This window comes from Acartia tonsa, chromosome 6, assembly GCF_053477335.1.
Source record: "Acartia tonsa isolate MP-2025a chromosome 6, ASM5347733v1, whole genome shotgun sequence".
Lineage (NCBI taxonomy): Eukaryota > Metazoa > Arthropoda > Copepoda > Calanoida > Acartiidae > Acartia > Acartia tonsa.
In genome coordinates, this window is record NC_137265.1 from 50,167,054 (window position 1) to 50,174,079 (window position 7,026).

The window sequence follows — 7,026 nt, forward strand, 5'->3', positions numbered from 1 at the left end:
TTGTAGAATAACAGGATTTAGCTGGGTGCGTAGCATCACTATAATGTCTTGGTTTCTGCATGGTCCAGAGCTGCCGCATACCACAGTATCCTTAACCTCTAGGAATATATTTAATTGTAAATTAGATAGATGAAAACCTGTCCTAAACATATACATATAAAGCCTTTTTTTTAAAATGCAGTACTTAACCTCTTCAGTATTAAGTGATATCTAATTCTAAACAGTAGATAATGTTTTGGACATACTTACATTTTTAGGACTTAATTATAGAGTTGCTTCGCTTATACTATTGGGCTCAATTCCAGCTGAGTATCCACGTGGATATTCAGCTACTATTGGGGTCATTTTTGGATACTCAGCTACCATTGGGAAAATGTGTGGATATTTAACTACCATTGGGGGAAAAAAAGTTTTTAAACAATTATTTTGGTTAGCCTTTTTGTTAATTTATACATGTTAGAATTGTCCTATCGATTTAATTAATACAAAAGGTACGATTTAGAAAGCGTAGCAACTCTATAATAGAAAGTCCATATGTCAATTTTAAACATGTTGCTTTTTAACCTTTAAAGCACATTAAAAAGCACGTAATTACCAACAAATTAAATTGATTATTGTATGCCCAACTACGCTTTTAATGATTTTGTCATCCTTGTTTTAAAGTTCAAGGTGCAATAAGTGGGTGGAGATTTTTCGGCTTCTTTGTACAACTTAAATTCAAGACAAAAACATACGTGGATTGATTTATATCTAAATGGTATTTATTATTTATAAGTTTGAGGATATCTAATTTATGGAATACTGATTCTTATTACGATAAGGTACAATAATCAAGTCCTAAAAATGTCAGAATGTCCTTAAACAGTAGCATATACTTAAGCAAATTTGCAACAAATTTACTATAATTACAATAATTTTATATAGACTTATGCATTATTATCCTGTTAATGTTAGTTTGTCCTTTCATTTCAGAGCTTCGCTTTTATGGATTTTCAATATTTGGTTCCTAAATCTGTATTAAAGTTATATGATAGGTGTGAATTGCTTGCATCAATGTGCTTTATTGTCATGGGAATCAGCATTATGAAAGGATATAATGAAAATACCAATAGAAAACTATTGTGGATATTCAACTACCAAAGGGAAAAAGTGTGGATATTCAACTACTCTTGGGAAATATGCGTGGATACTCAGCTACTATTGGGAAATTTGTGGATACTCAGCTGGTATTGAGCCTACTATTGTTCTTTGTTGTCCCAGGAATCAATATACCAAAATTCAGATCAAACGGATAATTAGATCACATAAAAATTTGTTGTTAAAAAAGTAGAAAAATCAACATGTTTAAAATGGACATACGGACATTCTGGTAATGAGTATAGAGTTGCTACGCTTTCTAAAGCGTACCTAACTACTACAGGAATAATCATGCAAAGTTTGAAATCAATAGGACAATTTTAACATGCGTAGATTAACAAATAAAACTATCTATCTCAGACGGACGTACGGACCGACCCTAATTATAGAAAAGCTTCGCTTTTAAAAAAGCTTACTACTATAAATGACACTAACGGCTTAGCAAGTGGCCTCAAAAGCATAATTTCATTTGAAAAAATTAAAATTTGTCGAGAACCTGCCTTGGATCAATATTAAGCTTCCCTGATATTACCTAAAAATCTGTTGAAATTAGTTAAAAACATCCATGTTTAAAATTTTAGTTATCATCAATTTATGTTTCAAATATAAACTTATTGACAAAAGTATGACTATTTTTTAGAATAGCACTCCTGGCAAAATACCAAGAAATTTTATGAAGGGGGGAGGCGTTTCTCTGTTGTACCCTTAGTAAGTGAAGGATGGGGGGGGGGGTGTTAGGAGGCGTGGTTGGGTTGTAACCACTCCCCTTTTCTTTCATCAACTCTTAACGTATTTGCTTTCAATACAATTGCAGTGTTTTTACAGACTGAATGAATCTTAGCTATGTAATTGTAGAATAGCAAGTTTACACATGCATGACAGCATTAAAAGTAATGCCTGTATATACTTCAAGATCTTGCTAGACCGATATTGCTCTCCTTTTATATTTAGTAAATCTTCCTATAGATCAATGAAAGTTTTTATGAATAGTGCCCTCCCAAGAGAAATTGAATTGCAAAAACATGTCATATCTCCCCCCAAGGGCGTCCAAGCCCTTTGATTGGGGGGGGGGGGGCTAAAAATTAAAAATTAAAATTTGGGGGGGGGGGGAATTTTTATATTATAGAAGCAGGGACGTCTAAGCTTTTTTTATTTTGGGGGGAGGGTAAAAAATTAAAATCACACCTTTACTCCCACCACCTTGGACGTCCCTGCCCCCCCCCCAAAAAAAAAAAAAATTCAAGGTATGGAGGTAAAACTCCCTTGCATTGAATTGTTCTAATAGACATTTTGTTTCATCGTCGAGACACTTACTCTTATGCAACCCCTTTCAGTTTTTTTGCTAAATTATCTTAAAAGACATGTAGTATTAGTATGCAGGGAAGGAGGGGACATGGCCAGATTATTTGATTTACAACCCCTTCTTTTCTCAAACTTACGAATTTTCTAGGTATTAATCATGCAAAAATTTAGGGTAGACATATTTTTGTTGTCTATTGTCTTATCCCTACATTCCTGAGTATTAGTATGAGAAGTTGGTAGGGGATATTTTCAATTCAAGTAGGATGTGCTATCAATTCTGCAAAGGGATCATAATAGATAAGCAAATGGATGATATATTGATGTAAATGACTTGACCAGTGATCACAAACAGAGACTTCCTTTTTAAGATTAGAATTATTGGTTGGAAAGTTTGGACACTGGTAGTTTGTGACTGACTAAGTACAATTCAATTAAAGTATCAAAAGTTTTAAAGCCAAAGAACTTTCTAGTGGCGATTTCTCTTCGAAGGGTGGTAGTACCCTTCTCCAAAATAGGTATAAACCCTTCCAGTCCTTTAGTGAAGCTATATTGTGAAGAAGAACCATATCCATACAGCGTTCAGCGTGATCCTTCTGTACATACTGACAGACATACATAAAGACAGCCTGATACTTTTATTTAAGGATAAACCTCACTAAATGTTAAGTAACGCTTTCTAATGTGATATTTGAAAAGATTTATTTATATATCAGATAAGTATGATGAAATGATCGCACACCTTCAGTTACTGTTCAATTGAAGAAATTGATGTTGGTTCGGTATTACAAATATAAAAATCAGGTATGAGCAAATATGCTTAGGTCCTGTTTTCCAATTATTTTAATACCATTTTTCTAATAAATCAATTAGGAAGGTTTTTTGTTTGACCGTTCATTAAGATCTCAATAACCTCTTCATTTTAGGGAAGCTTCACATATTCACAGATAATTTTAACTTATATTGTTTCTAAATTTAAGTCTTGATATGACTTTTGGCTATTTTTCTACCCTCACCTTCCAATTCACATTAAAAAACAGAGTCCTTAAAGCCAGGGGCGCATATACTAGTATAGTATAAATTAAATTGTTACAGCATAAAATGATAAATGAAATAAATTCTGCGTCAACATAAAAATTCCCCTCTTAAAAAAGGACAAATTATGTTTTTCTTTTTCTTGTGAATGTTTGTTGCTGCCAACTATTCCAATTCTAATTGGCTTTTCTTTCTTTCATTCTATGCCAGGGAGAGGGTGGACTTTGGACTGTAAATTACACTGGTACCCAACTTTATAAACTTGATCTTTTATTCGTTAGCTTAAAAACTGTGAGTAATGGCTCAATCTAGCATTACCCGAACTTTTTAATTTAACTGGACAAAGTGTCTCAAAAATCAGCCACGTGACGTCATAAAAATGAGGCCGATGAGAGGAGAAGTGGGAAAGAAAACCACTAAAAAGGAGATGAATAATCCTTCATTTTTATGACGTCAAATGGCTGATTTTTGAGACACTTTGTCCAGTTACTTTCAACCACTAAATTTAATTAAGAGAAAGAGTAGTTTTGTTTATCATCAATAGGAATAAAAAAAAATCTTTGTCGTCCACTATCTTATCCCTTAAGATCCCTGATTCTATTCCCTCTAATTTGTATATTGGCTACCTCTCTTTTGATCCTTGAGCCGCCGAAATAACTCAACTAGCGGCTGCGCCCATGGTATCCACGGGGTAAAAATTAACCTTAAACTATCGCAGGTCTTAAATTTAAAAATAATAGAATCAAGCATTACTGAGATACAATCAGCTCTCCTAAAATAGAAACCTCTTTCGGATAGGTTAAATCTAGTCTAGTATATTTCAACAACTAACTCTTTAATTACATAATCTTTGTCTCCAAGTCCTAACAGAGCACATTACAATTAAGACAAACTATTGAACAATCTATCATAGATTAGAGTAAAACACTAGATAGGGCAAGGTTTAAATCTCCCCATCACAATGTCCTTGTACCGACTCTCAATTGTGAAAATCGTCCAATGGTGTTGGGAATATCAACACAGCCAAGTAGCAGAAAACAATTTTTCCTAGCAGACGAAAAAGGCCATTGAAAAAGGTAGGGAGGTAGTTATCTAATCCCAATATACTATAGATCTGTTCATATTGCAATCAGAAACTATGAGTTCTAGGATGTAAAACACCATCCAGGGAACTATGTAAATCTCTTATGAATGATGGAGAATTCAATTGTTCAGGGGATAGAGAGATCTTAACGAAGCTTCACTGTAAAGGAGAAAAATAACGGCCCAACAGTAGGCGAGATAATTGACAACATATTCACACACAGAGAGACATCCTGTCACTCTTTTAAAAAAATAGAAAACACAACAAACCCTTTGATTGCATATTATTTGTCTGCAAGTCCTGTTATTATATAAAAGAGGACAATATAAACTATTATTGTGTCGATTCTTCCATAGTTAAAGGGTGTGCAAAAAAATGCTGACATTTTAAAAAGTCAAAATGCCCGGCTTGTGTTAATGATAAACTCGAAAGTCAAGTTTTTAGTCAGTTGGGTCATTTTAGTTCCCTAAATATACACAGCACAGGATTTGTTTTTATATTTCCAAAAACTATAGTTCATAGCGGTTCTAACGGTATTAACACAAGCCGCGCAATTTGAATTTTAAAAATGTCCGCATTTTTTTGCACACCCTTTATATACTGCGAAAAGAATATTTCTTCAGATGCAATATCCCTAAATTGTGTTGAGAATATAAAGATGTGTATCAAAATCAATCATAAACAGTTGTAAAGACAATTATGATAACATCTAGAGAAGCAAAGCTCACAAAAAATTCAAAATAATCAGAGACACGAACATCAAGTGACTGCACTACACTTTTGTCATAAATAACTTGAAAAAAAACTTTGATGTTAAAGAGCAGTAACATTTTCTAGAATGCTTAACGTTGATTACTTATTCTTATAATAGTGTGCCAAATTGTCCTGGTAATCATTTATTATACCAATAGGGACGTCCCACAAATTAAGTTCCCCCCCCCCCCCAAAAAAAAATGTACTTACCCCCCGTGCAAATTTTATTTAGGATAAAAAGTTTGTGGGTTATGATTTCTTTTGGCGCGCCATCTCAATCCCTCCCAAACTTGAATTACCCGTCCTCCCTATAGAGACATTGTTCCACAACCCCAAAAAATAAAAAGCTTAAACGTCTTTACATATTAAGTTGAAAATGAATAGACAAAAAAACATACTTAATGCAGAAAAGCTTCACTTAAAAAAATATATAAAATATTGTATATTATGTGTCAGAAAAAGGCTAAGATTCGATTATATGTCAGAAAAAGGCAGAGAGTTTTGATTGCATTTTTCTCCCCATGTCATTCTAAAACATGGCAGGGATCTTAAGGGATAAGACAGTGAAGGATAAATTGATGTAAATTCTACATTCACAATTATGATTGAATGAAAAGTATGTACCAACCAATTACCAACCCTTTAACAACTCTGCCCTTTTTTATTTAAAAAGCAGGGAAGGAGGGGATATTGGACTGTAAATTACCCTCGTACCCATAACATATCTAGCTTACTTTCTAGGGCTGGGTCGGATATCCAGTTTGGCCGGAATTCAGCCATTTCTAATATCCGGCTGGATACCGGATACTGAAACTATCCGGTCGGATATCCGGCATTATAATCTTTTATATTATACTAAAAAATCCCTACTTTTTATATTTCAAATGGCTGTAATTTTCTTATATTTGAAGGTTGAAGAATTTTTTTTAGAAAAATTTATTGTGCTACTTCAATAACCGGTTATCCGGCATTATAATTCAGTGTCCGGCATTAGAATTTCAGTTAGATATCCGGCATAAATATGGATACCGGATATTGAAACTATCCGGCATCATAATCTTTTATATGATACTATAAAAATACCTACTTTTTAAAAGCGAAGCTTTTCTATAATTAGGGTCGGTCCGTCCGTCCGTAACGGATAGCTTTTTCCGTTAATTTTGGCATGTTAGAATTGTCCTATCGATTCCTAATTTTGCACTGTGATTCCTTTAGTAGTTAGGTACGATTTAGAAAGCGTAGCAACTCTATAATCATTACCAAAATTTCCGTACGTCCATTTTTAACATGTTGATTTTTTCTTTCTTGTTTAACAACAAATTTTTATGTGATTCATGTCCGTTTGTCCTACCGTTTCAGTGCTTCGTTTTTATGGATGTTGTCATCCTTGTTATATTTTAAATTGCTGTAATTTTCTTATTTTTGAAGGTTGAAGAATTTTTTTTTTAGAAAATGCTTATTTAAAAAAAAAAATTATTGTGCTACTTCAATAACCGGTTATCCGGCATTAGAAATCAGTGAGATATCCGGTGTCTGGCCGAACCCTAGTACTTTCATATTTTTTTTTTAATTGTTGGTTTAAAATTCAGTGTCCACACTCTTCCACCAATAAATTCATTAAAAAACTACGGGTGTACGGGTTATCTCAAAACTAGGGTTGAGCCGGATATCCGGTCGAACCGGATATCCGGCCAAACCAAAGTTTCATGTTCAACATC